Consider the following 13,796-nt stretch of genomic DNA (forward strand, 5'->3'; position numbering starts at 1 on the left):
CTCCATCGTGAAGAAACACACACAAGCACACACAAAGTGAACTGAGGAGCATTTTGCTTCATTGCTGTTATTGCATGTGAACAACATGATATCGGAGATACTGTTGAAATTGCAGATACTGTGAAAGGGTCCATACATGTGCCAGATGTACATGGATGCTGCTGTTTTAACAAGACATTTTGACCTTTTTTCTGTAGCACAACAATGTATAGGCTGTAGTGGAAGACGCTGGGCAATTCTGTGCTAAAGGAATTTAAGGAGAGTGTAATCTTTATAAATATGCTTGAGGCAAGAATGCTACTCCCACTCAAAGAAATTTTCAGTTTGTGCTGCATGTAGTAATAAATTCAAGTGTTATGTTCATGGAATATTTCAGATTCTGCTGTTTGAAGTAACAGGCTAATTTAAAAATTATATTTTAAAACAGGGGTTGTCAGTGGAAGAGCTTTTCTTTATTTGTTTTTGTACTGGTGTTCTTTCACCTGGCATGTGCTCAACAGTTTGCCCAGGGCTATGTTGCCTGGGTCCTCCATGTTTTATGAGGGGCAGAGGTGGGAGGCTCACATGGATCCTGGGAAGGGGGACATGCAGTACTGTACTCATACCCTTTACTGCCCCATGCTGGTCACAGTTGGAGTGACCGCACCAGTGGGCAGCGCAGGATGGGTGGCAGGCCCTTTAAAAAGAAATGATAGACAAGATTTCCAAAACCACCCTTTAACATGTTTGTCTATCTATCTATCTATCTATCTATCTATCTGTTTGTTTTCCGCAGAATTGCTTGTGCATGTCTGTGTTTGGGAATGCGTGTTTGCACAGGTGCATGCATGAGTGCGTGAAGAACAGCTTTAGACTGAGCACTGCTATCATGAAGTGGTTGGTGCGGTGAAACGCCAATCAAGGAGGAACAGGCCAGTGGATATGCAGTGTCTTTGGCTCAATGTAATTTCATTTACCCAGAAAGAAACAGGAGCGCTGAGAGTGAACAGCACAGCCATGGGGATTAAACTTCATCCTCTAGGTGACCAAGGGGAAATAAACTGAATGTGATGTTCCTATCAAAGAAAGACATTTCAACCATACTGGATTTTGAATAGTATGTAAACCTGAGTCGTAATATTCCAAATCATGCTAAAGTTTACAGACTAAGCACAGTTTAAATAAAATACACTCATATATCTATAATTAGTCCATACTATCATTTATTTGACAAATACTTTATTTTCAGAAATGTAAACGTTGATTCATATGAGACGCCTTCTCACCAACCACTCTTGCTAAAAACTCCACACTGGTAAAACAAGCACGTGGCATTTTGATACTGCTGTTGTCAGACAAGCTTTAGTGCCATAGCACTGAAAAGGCTGGTTTGCACAGGATCGTTGCATCTATAGTTACCCCAGGTTGCTTCATGTAATGGATCGAGTTCCTATACACACATACAAACGGCCAAAGCATTTACAGGAAATACGATTTTTATTACAGGTCTTTCTTTTCTTATTTACGACATGGCAGTACGTAACACTCCAGCCGGTGGGAGTGAGAGCAGAAAGAGGGTCTGAGGATATAGGGGAAAAAATGCAGGAAGTTAAGCGCTGCACTTTGTTGTGCTGCCACTTGGTGGAGCTCTTGACGTTTCTGAGGTGGGCTGCAGGTGGAGGCCTCTGTAGGGCTGGGGAGGCTGCTGAACAGGGAGTGGTAGAGAGTGATTTAGGTGCCGATTTGAAAGAAGGAGGGATGACGGAAAGAAACAAAAAGACAGGATTCGAAGGCCCAGCTGGGGATGCACCGAGCGGGAAGAATGGGATGGCATTTTTGGTAGCAGTAGATCTCTCTCTACTACAAGACAAATAGATACTCCCCCTTTTTTCTCACATGCACACAACTTACCTCTATGGCTTGATGGTGCGTGGAGTGTCAGCTTCGACTCGCGCTGATTTTACGAGCGTGCATCAGTTTGTGTGTATCTGCGTGTTTGCGATTGCTGTCATGCATGTGTGCCCAGGCTTTGCAAATGTCTCGCAGTGTGCTCATGGAAGCGGATGTATGTGCGCGCGAGTGTGTGTGTGTGTGCATGCTGTATCGTGCAGGCCGGCTCTCATTCTGTGCGTGCGCCAGTCATTAAGAGTCATGAGTGCGGGCTTTGGGCAGCTCCCTTCTCCAGTCCTCATTATTAACACACTTCCATTCTGCCTGTGCTAATGGCCTTGTTCTAGTAATTGCTACATTTGTACTCTGGTGATAGTATTATGTTTTGATTCCCTGCCGATACAAATGCTCATTCTTAATCACATTTCATTTATACATATTGCTTCAAAACCGAGTCCTTATGGCGCTCGCCAGCATTGCTTCCATGATATGCAAGGGAAAGAGGTGTCAACATTTCCCTTTACTCTGTGTCGAGTGTTTCGATATCTCTGAGCCTGAGTCATGAAATGTTGAAGATATCACCTTTAATAATCAAGGTAATTCACTGCCTTTGTGTATAAGAAGGGGAGGGGGGCTTAAATGAAAGCCTCTGGAGTCTATGGAGTTTCTCAGAAATTGAAATGGACTGACCTGCAAGCAGCTGTCAAGAGTAGAATCGGGAATAGCTTCACGAGCATGAAGCCACTCATTTTCTGCTAAAATAGTATACATGTTTACAGTTTTTCACAGTAAAGAGAGGCAGAGTTTCCCCTACATTTTCCAGATCACTTGTTAACCATTTCTGATCACCTGATTCAATATTTTTTCTTATTTATTTGCTTAAACCAGTGCCTTTATTGTTCATGGGAAAAACCGATAAAGGAAGTGTGAGAGACGGCAGAGAGACACCATCTTTAAGATTCCCCTGGGGCTGTGTTCACAAATAGTCCATTTGTGAAGCAGATCTCAGCTTAGGCTCGCACCCGTGGTGCTACAAAAATGACAGGCCAAGTACCTGAAGCACTTCAGTTAATGTATGCTTGGGAGGCCTACATTGTCCATCATGCAGGGAGGTTAACATTATTTTGTTGCATGGTGCACACTCCTTTGCTGTCTCATGTCACTGCTGTGTCTTATGTGTGCTGCTGGAACCTGTTGCAGGATAATATTTTTAATTCAGTTTAATATCGAAATTAATTGTACACACTTGTAGTGGTAGACCTGATCACTTTCTGCACCACAACTGGACTATTGCGCTCCTCCATCTCTGCCTGCTTGGTGGTCCCATGCACAAGAGGTCCAAAATCAAACGCACAAATGTTTAAGAAGGGCCTCAGAACTCATCTCTTTTTGACTTGCTTCTCCATTGATCTCATAAATTAGTTAGTTAGACCCCATCAAAGATTCGGTCATCAACAAGAGACCTCCAGAATCCTCTATCCTGTCTGATCTCATAAATGCTAAATAAATGTGTATGTGTTTGTTATGTAATAATTGTTAATACAAGTTAGTTTAATAAAGGAAAAGCCTATATGCAGCTACTCATGTAATACATACTGGTTCATACTGTGGTAAGTGACAAGTTGAATGAACTCTAGAATCAAGTGTCTGCCTCCAAATATCTCCTTCTATGGATGTAATGCACTTTTTGTGTTGTACTCTGAGATGCACGTCGCTTTGGAGAAAAGCATCCGCTAAATGAATCAGTGTAAATGTAGATATTGTAATGTACAGTAGCATTTAGTTGCTTTGCTCCAGAGCGCTATGGCTGTGCACCTGCTAAGACTTGAACTAGCATTGTTCAGGATATAAACCAATGCCTTTCACCAGTACTGTCTACTTCATTGTTCTGTATGTTTATGCACCTAACCCTTGTTTTATCTCATATTTAACCACGCATTGATCTGTACATTTCAAACCCCAACGGCATATGTCACACGGGTATAGACTAATTCATTCCTCATTCCTTTTACCATGTTAAAAATTCATTCTTTCTTACACAGTACTGGGAAACTCTGTAAATGAATCTGATAGGGAGGTTTGTACCCTAAAAACAACAGCACAAAACTAGATTAGTGTGAGTGGAGGAAAAATAGATGAGAGCCTGGTTTAATGAGAGAATTTGCCAGTTAATTCAAGTGTGTAGCTTTATATATCCCTGTAGAGTATCTGGTGAAAAAACTTCTCCAAATTGTTCTGGATATGTTCCAAAAGCGTCAGTGTTATAGGTCTTCGGAGGGCTTTGACTCGAGATGCCTTGCTGTTGAATGAGGCGGCATGGGGACAACGCTGAGGTGGGCTCCTTCTCCGAGCGTTGAAGTAGTCTGATGGTCTGCCCTGGCCTTCAGCAGCTGACAGCGCAGCCCTCAAAAGTACACTCCACGCCTTCAACGTAATTGCATTGCAGACTTTTTTTCTGGCGAATAATTAGGTTTCCTTGGTGTCTCTGAGCTGCCGAGTACCGCGGCGTCACACCCGCTGCTGCAGCGAAAGGTTAGACACACCAAGAGAATAAAGAAGAGTGTGAAAGTGGGGCGCTGGAGCACAGTGGCTTTCCTGGGGCAGCCGGGCCCGGAGATCAGGGCCCATGGTTTCACTTGCCAGCTGACGGGACTAAGAAGTTACGGGCTAGGGATGCCTGGAGCAACAGACGGCACAGGGGACAGAGTGGGAGGAAGACAGACAGAAAAGCCACACCAAACACAAGAGCACAGTGTAAAAGTGATGGGTCAGCGCAGTCCGTACTGTCTGTCCCCTCAATCTGCTCTTAGTCTTTTCCTCACTCCCTTGTAGCAACAGATTCAGGGACCCATAAGCAGGTAAACATTTGCTACCTTAATAACACTTGCTTTAGTGTTTAGGTAGTTGAGCATGTCTTTTCAGCACGGCATTACATTTACATAGCCATTTACATTTATTAATTTAGCAGACACTTTTCTCCAAAGCAATGTACATTTCATAGAAAATCCAGTGTGTTCATTACATTAGCAGAAAGAGACACTTAGATGCAGATGTGTGATTCTAAAGTACAGTTAGTTTGTTTCTTTCCACCATATGAACCAATGTACATCACACAAGTAGCTGCATAACCTTTTATCTGAATAAACAACAATTCCTAGTCATATTCCTTTTATATATATATATGTATATATTTTTTAAAAACATTTACATTACATGCATGCATTTGGCTGCGTGCCTATGTAGAAAAAATGCGCATAATTGTGCGGCCATTAAGAGGCAAGTGTGCTGAACGCAGGTATATGGACAGATGTCTACCCAACATGCGAGCATGTGTACACATGTACATAAGGTGTGTGTAAACACGTTGGCAGACTGTACACATACCCTGTGCATGAAAACAGAGGGAGGTGTATGTTGCATAGCAGCATGAATGTGAGACAGATGTCTGCACAGTGTGCAAGGTGTGGGCCTGCATGGTTTGGGAGCATAGATTCTCACCCTTAAAGACATTCATGTGTCTGTCATTCCGTGTTTATCTCCTGACTTCTGAGCACATCTGAGCAGTTGCCTCCTATTCCCTTGTATGTTGTAGTGTTTTCTCTTCCATTTGCTAGTTGAATTTTAGTATAAATGTTGTGAATAGATGTTTGTGTATTCCATGTATTATTATATCTCTGTATAATTACTCCTATTTAACTGTGTCCACATTTCCAGAGCTATGAAATATTGTCGGTGGGCTGTTTGCGAGCAGCCTGAACACACAAAGCAGATTGTGTTCATCTGCAGGATATATAATTTAACAAGGAGGTTTTTAGTTCAGCAGAAGGCCAGATAATACTACATTCCCCATGGAAAACCATAAATTTTCCTGGTGAAAAAAATGTCACAAAGTTGTAAATACACATTTCTGAGATGCCTCACTTAACATACTGAAAACTGGTGTTTTTTTGTATCTCTCCGAAGCCATGTCTGCTTCAAAGTAGCCATCTGTGACCCTTTTCATTTTCAAGCCAATTATATATGCCGTTACAGTGCTACACTTTCCAGGTGTCATTGCATTATTAAAACGATGATATTTACTGTATTACTTCTGGCAGTTACTGTCATTATATTTCTTCATAAACAGTTGTGTGGTGTCAGAACACATATATAAACATACCATGACAGATGTCTTGTGGAAGCAAATCAGACTGGGATTCAGGATGTTCTGTTAAGTGTTTAGATCCTGGTTGGTGAAATGTGTACCCTTTAGAATGACTCACATTTTATTTCTGGCTCCTCATCAACTGTAACTTAAAAAGAAAAGACTCCTATTGTCTGTAAATGACAGCACTTGTGGTATGGACAAATCATTTATGTTACATGATTTTTTTTTCTACATTTGTTGCATGTGGCCTTTGTGTTTGTGTTATGCTTCATTTGGTCCCTATTTCACTTTTTTCCTCTATTGAGATTTTTAATAAGGAGCTGTCATTTTCCCACTGGAAAGCCTGACAAAACAAGAGTTGTGCTTCTCTTTACTTTCATAGAACAGTGCAACTAATTTCATCCTGTGAGTTTCTGTTCAAGTGAGTTGATTTCAATGCGCAGTTCGCTCTAACGGAATGCAGAATCCTCTTAATAAAGGGTCATTTGAAGCGATTAAGTCAAAACATTGATCCTGATATGTAAAGTGAGGGTCTGGACGAGTCCTAAGGCCTCACATTAACCACATTATGGACTGAACAAGTCAAGTGTCCAATCAAGTTTATTGTCGTGTGTAGTACGGATGTACGTTGCACAGTAAAACTCTTGCTTCTGTGTCTCCCGCACTGCAAAAGTTATCAATGCAACCTAGGCAATAAATACATAGATATTGACCGCAACAGGAATAAACAGACCATAAATTCAACACCGATACGTTACGCCATCAAGACTATATATAGAGAAACGTGAAATATCAGGTCAGGTATTTTCATGCAGCTGTCAGTGTGAATGGGTGTTGAGTACCCTTGTGACTTGTGGGCACGAGCTGGCCCGAGTCTTGTGGTTTGAGCGGTAATAGTCTCACCACCCTCTGTAGTGGTCTGCAGTCCTGGGCTGAGCAGGTGCCGTACCACGATGCAGGAACTTAAAGTTGCCGATGCCCTCCATACCCCCTCTGATTTAGACGGGATTTAGAGTGTGGTCTGCCCCTTCCTCTTAAAATCCAAGACCAGCTCCTTTGTTTTGTGGACATTGAGACAGAGTGTGTTGTTCCAGAAGGGGGTGCGGTGGTGCAGTGGGTTGGGCCACAGTCCTGCTCTCCGGTGGGTCTGGGGTTCAAGTCCCACTTGGGGTGCCTTGCGACGGACTGGCGTCCCGTCCTGGGTGTGTCCCCTCCCTCTCCGGCCTTACGCCCCGTGTTACCGGGTAGGCTCCGGTTCCCCGTGACCCCGTATGGGACAAGTGGTTCTGAAAATGTGTGTGTGTGTGTGTTGTTCCAGAAGGCAGATGTCCTCTCTGCGCGCTTTCAGACTTCAGTGGGAATTCTCTGGGAGTGTAAAAGGTCATGGGCTGGGCTGTGCTTTCTGCGTTGAAGAAGCTCTGGTGTGAACGCTGAGTAAGATGCTGGCACTGACTAACTCAAATATACTGGAAGATATTCAGCTTTAAACCTGCAATTTTCTTGTGCCTATTTCATGAGGTATAAGATAATTTCACTGTGTGGAATCAATTGGATCTGGACCTGTAATCTAATCACATTAAATCTTTTTTCTGCTGAGTGATTTGAATTAATAATCTCCAGTTTCCCCCCCAATTCATTCATTTCAAATTTTATTGCTACTCTTCATTATACTCTTCATTATATTTGCAATACTGTTTTTTACGTGTTATCTGTTCACACATTTTTCACACTGTTTTATAATAAGGACCAATACTTCATTTTCTTTGTAACAAGAGTGAAGAAAAAATGAGAAAGTGATCAGTTTTAAAAGTTCACCTCAGTAAATTCCAGACCTGATTTCTGTGCTTCATAATGTTCCGATAGGATTGATAAAAGGGAAAAATGGTCAATTTTGAAAATATTTTTGATGTTTGTGCATTTTCTGAGTGCATTACCTTATATCATACTGCCGGATAGTTACATTTCCATAGACTTTATCACTGCATAATTGTTGTCGTCACTGCTGTCTTCTCATCCTTGAATAAACTCTTTTTTCTTGATTCTTTGTTAGTGCTAATAATCCAGCTGCCACTTTTCCTTTTCTTTATAAGCAGCACGATTAAAAAACAACTCAATGATTGATTTAATTTGTTAAAGTGCAATTAATGAAGCTTGTCTGAGGTTCTCAGGAATCATTAAGATTCCACTGCCTTGAACAGCATTGGCAAATATGTGCCCTGTGGTGTGTTCTGTGTGACCAGTGGTGAAGTCCTGGGTTCGAGCCAGACAGCCTTTTGTGGCAAGAAGTCCTAGGGGGCACGCACTGGTCCATCCTCCTTTGGATGGCTGACCCGGTTCCTCAGTGCTCTTCGCTGACACCAGTTGTCAGCTACGTATCTTCACATCTTCTGTGGAACTGGGTGAGTAGTGCTCTCCTCCAAACATGTTCTTATGGCACTTGTAGCCTTCAGAGAGGAAGAACCGAAGGCCTCACACTATCCATGTCGGAGGAATTGTGCACCTCTGTTTATCTCTCCTGAGCTGGAGTGCGTTTCCTGTTTTAAGGGGGAGACATAAGAACTAGAGACTTTGATTATGACTGAAGCAGAAGAAAAACCGTTAAAACACACACAAGATAACAAATTCCATTTCTTCTTCAAGAATGAATATGCAGCAGGGCATGTCTCCCTGGTTTTAATTAAACATGGTAGGAGGTTTAATTGGCTGATTGGTGTGTGGGAGAATGTAACCACTTTGGATAGCTCACGTATGAGTGGCCAATTGGTGAATTATCCTCCTCGGGTCGACTTGTTTCTCTTTGGGTTCCCTACGTTCACATGGAAGAAAACAAGCAGAAGGGAGACACTTCTGCATTTTTGGGTTCGTTTAAGTACAATATTAAAAATTGGAATTGGAGCAAAATACTCTGTCTAAAGGGCTGCTGATTTTTTCATTTTCTGCACTGGTGATGCTTAGCCGACTTCACCATAGAAAAGTATCGTAAGGCTTGAAAAGGAAAAACAGATTTTTTTGCTCTTAGTTTTGCACTATTTTTGTATGAAACTAAAGGTATTGCCTTAGCAGTTGATTTAAGCATTGCTACTTATCTAAAGTAATTTTTCCCTAACCTATTAAAGGCGTATACATAGAAAAAGAAATGTATAGAAATCGGTGGCATTTAGATTTCTCACAAAAGGGCTCATTTAACTTATCCAAAACCTCCAGGAATTGCTATAGACCCAGTTTCCTGTTGCATGCAATAAGCTTAAACTTTAGTGAAAACATTGACATCTTTGCCCTGGAATCTAGAAAAATAGATGTATGTCATGGTCCTTCCCCCCACTGATGGAAGGTTTGTGTCTATAGTTCAGGGTCTGTAGAAATATATCCATGTACATGCATGGATTTTTTTGAAAGGGCTTAGATTTTTCTCTCTTTCATTTGGTTCGGTGTGTCTCTTCTTCCTGAAATTAAAAATGGAGCTTGTGAGCCTCAAAGCACCCAGACTCTGATCATCCATAGCTAATGTATGCTGATTAGTCATTGAAGAGACAGGCGATATTGTGTGCATGTATTGATCCATGCTTATACACATGGGAATTTTGTAAAGTGGTCCTCGAAGGCAAATCTGTTTATCCAGCTGTGGATCTCTGTACTTGAGGAGTACTGAGGAGAGATATTAGATTAACTGTGAAAATATTATTTTATAAACAATGGGTTAAATTGCCTTAATAGTAAAAAAGCAAGGTGACTTTTGAAACTCACTGCTGCCGCTGTCACTGTTCACAATAAACTCAGATATGGAGTAGGATAATTTTTGAATGTTTACACAAATGATTAGTCATTACAAATTGAATTGATATGACTGAGGAAAACCTGTCAATGTTTCATTTTCATGGGTGCCTCTATTGCTTGTACTGCGTTAACTTTAAGGTTGACATATCACCATAATAGGTCATTTATTGCAGTCTTTGAAAGAAATAGATGACTCCGTTGTTCACAGCTTGTCTAACCCATCAGTAAAAGTTAGTTTTCAAGAAGTCGACAAAATGCAGGTAACAAGGACACATTTGCCGAGCTGAAAGTAGAGTGACACTCAAGCTGCAGCTAATTGGAAGGGAGACACGGAAAGAGTGATATTGACCACAAAGCACAAAGGAGAAACATCTGAAGTTACTCAATCCGACAAGTGAACCCTGTTTAGCCCTTTCTCCATGACATCTGTCCTCACAAACCATGTCACGTCCTGGTACTATAAGCAGAGCATAATTTCTTTACAACAGACAGGCCCGCGCCTGGGATGAGAAAGTGGAAGAGAATAGGAAGAATAATTTACATTTGAGTTCAGCTTTGCTGCAGGTCTGAGCTAAAAGACATCCATCAACCTTACCTATCAGGCTGTCAGTCTCTCCATCCTGGGAGGAACTTCTTGTGACATAACCATTCTGTGACCCCTGGAGCTAGAGGAGGGCGGAGTGGCAAGAGAGTAAGTCTGGCACCTGGAGCTGTGTTGCAGACTAGCCAGCATTCGCTCCCTGTTAAAAAGATGACCTTCACTCCTTCTGTAAATGACTGCTGAGTGAATTTATTCAGATGTACGCAGGAGAGAGTGGGCAGTGACCCACAAGTCCTTGCTTTCTGCCCACGTAGGTCCACATTCAATCCCAAGGTCCCTTCTGCATTTAAAGGCTAGAGAGACATTACTGATGTATCCAATACACCTCTGCCCTTTTTTCTGCCTCCTTGTAAAACTTTCAGGGATTGATAACCTAAATCTTTTTTTCTTTCTATATTTATTAATTTAACTTCCCAACTTTGTCCCTGTCAATTTTCTGTATACCACTTGAAGCAGCAGATAACACTCGCTGTTATTTAAATGGCTTTCCATGTCCTTGATTTTTTTTTTTTGTCCAAACTAGCAGTTCTTTATGTGAGAAGACCTGCAAAAAGAATTTAAAGTAGAAGAGGTAAGCAATGGTTTCCCTGCCAGTCTGCCTTATCAGTACCAAAGGCTTCTCCTAATGCAGACTCTAGAGGGGAAATGAAGGGAAGATTGTGCCAAGTAAGACCATTCAAGTTCAAAGTTGGTCTTAGATTTCACTGAAAAGCTGCTTTTATTGCTCTGTCATGTATATAAATGTAGTTTGATGTACTTTAGAGTATAAATAAGTGAAAAGAAGTACATTTTTAACTACTGAATAACATCAATTGAAGCTTTACAGAGACTAAGAAACTAGTACAGGGAGTTTAAATGATTGCTGGATGCAACAAAAGGAATCCTGTTCTGTCACCAATGTAGCTTGTGAAAAAGATTCTGCCTAGAGTCAGGCTGTAAAAATTCCATAAAAATATTCCTTGGCTTACTATAAAGCACATATCTGAGGCCAAGCAAAAAATGTTTGGGACCTAAGTCATAGGTTCCAAAAGGTTAGTTCCTCAGGGTTAGTTCAGTTTTTTTAAAATGGACTTGGAGTTTTGTACATAGAAAACCCAATATGCATTCCTATATGGTGCCTCATACAGTACATTTCATGAAACCTGGAGAGTCTAATGTTATAGTGAAATTAGAAAATTGTGTTGTCAAAATCACATTAGTATTTGCTATACCTCTCTGACAGTCATAGCGTAGTTTTAACAGCATAATAGCATGCTGTTTTACATGGACACGAGCAATATGACAAATAGTTTGGATCTGAAGACTTTCAAAAATTCTAATTTGCAGAGTGACTCTCGGAATTATAATGGTGGCAGAAGACATTAGTTCATAGGGACTGCAAGAAGCAGAGTTCTGTGTTCCAAGTGTTATTTGCCATTTTTTCGGAAAAACGGCAAGAATAAAAATCTGTATTAAGTAAGGGTTGTCAGGTTAACTCTCATATTGGGAATGACAGATGCTCTGTCTGTCTTTTTATCATCTTCCCTTTACTTTTTCTTAAAAAAATAAAATGATAACTTTTATGATAAGAAACCAAGAACACACAATTAGAGACAATAAAATTAAACAATTTCTAAAAGCTGACAGAGTAAGACTGAAAGCTAATTAAAATGGAAACATTTTTGGGTTTCTTTTTTATGCTCAAATAGAAGGGCAGAGAGAGGAAAAATAAAATTTCTTGGAAAACTGGAGTGAATAGGATAAGGGATGAATGAGTGAAAACAAAACAGAAAAAAAAAACAAATTTAGCCTTTAGATTTAAAATATATACAGTATATATATTATTGTGTGTCAAAAGGTGGCGGGTACTATATATATATCTATAGTACTTGCCACCTTTTGACACACAACCTTCTGATAGACCGCTGATTGATGTATCTGCTATATAAGCTCATGATCAGTCAGACTTCCTCTTAATGGCTACTACAACATGACAGTTACAGTTTTTACTGTTGTCAAAAATGATTGTGCATGAAATATACTGGATTCAACAGAAATGCAGCAATGAGGAAATACACATGAAGGCATCTGTAGATGACAGTTTGAATATAGTTTTTTTTTCAGATAATTGATACAACACACGACTGGATCTAAAGGAGCAAAAAAGAGGCTTCTTTCATTATGAGACACTGCAGCAGAGTGTAATATTTCTTGATGAAACTACGTAAGCTGTCCTTTTTGAGTGATCTGGGAAACTGCAAATATTAAAAAGCTAATTTTCTTTCCTGGATTTCAGACCCATGTGCAGAAGGGGAGATGAAGGGGTGGTGAATACCATAATGGCATGAGGGTAGCAGAGTGGTCCCTTAAGCAGCCAGGTGAATCTGTATGTATTACGGTCTGTGCAGATGTCACAAGGGCAATATCCTGGAGCAGCCATCTGTCGGACCGTCCTGCTGGCTCCCGGCTGTTCCGCTCACTGGGCCCCATTTGAATGACGGGGTCCGATCACAGGGGCCTGCCTGGGCGCTCTCTCTCCCACCACACACATCCGCATGCCGCTACACCTGGCCTCTTTGTCCTGAGGAAAGCATGCAAAAAAGAGTGTCAGGTCAGTTCGCAGCCCCCACTTGATGCCCTAGCCTAGGTAATTAACAATGCACTGCCAGCTTGTTCTCTTTTCCACTGATAGGCTGCATGCCCTCCAGCCCCTAGCGCTCCTGGGACAGAGAGGACCGCGGCTGCCAAGTTGACCTATGACCTTTCGCCACTGACAAAGGGCCTAGCTACCACCTATATTTTTTAAATAAAATTTCTGTTTAACTCGGAACACACGCCACCCCACAGTGACAGGCCTGAATCTCTTCTAAGTTGCAAGGGAAGACAAATTATGTGTTGTATGATAATTAAAAATGGAGTAGGGGACTCAGATCAGCTATGCTGGCAAATGTACTCATCCTGAGCTTTGTATCTTAGTTTACAGCCAAGTCTGTGGTATTATTTAGAATTCATCCACTAACCAAGGGAAAAACTGAGCGAGGTTGTTTCTGTGGAAGAGTACCTGTCAAAAATGTGTTGGGCTGAGTTTGTGAATCGATGGTTGCAGACTCACCTCCAGCCTCACAGTGTGGGGGACTGGTTGACTGGACCATGTTTTCTAGGTGTGCATATTTCCTGGTCTCAATACTCTCTGGTAAGTTCAGAGACATGGATAAACATATGGTAATGACTAAAAAATAAGTAGAAAGTGTAAAAGCAAAGCATCTGCCTATAAAGTAGTTTTCCATTCAAAATGGACAATTTGCTGTTGAAAGCTATTGAGTGACATAGTAAAAATACCATTTGCAGATCAGAGATTGCTGAAAATGAGCGAGGTGTGTTTTTTCATAACGGTAAGGTTTGTTGGTCAAATACACGAGACTTCTG

The sequence above is a fragment of the Scleropages formosus genome, chromosome 8, assembly GCF_900964775.1.
Source record: "Scleropages formosus chromosome 8, fSclFor1.1, whole genome shotgun sequence".
Lineage (NCBI taxonomy): Eukaryota > Metazoa > Chordata > Actinopteri > Osteoglossiformes > Osteoglossidae > Scleropages > Scleropages formosus.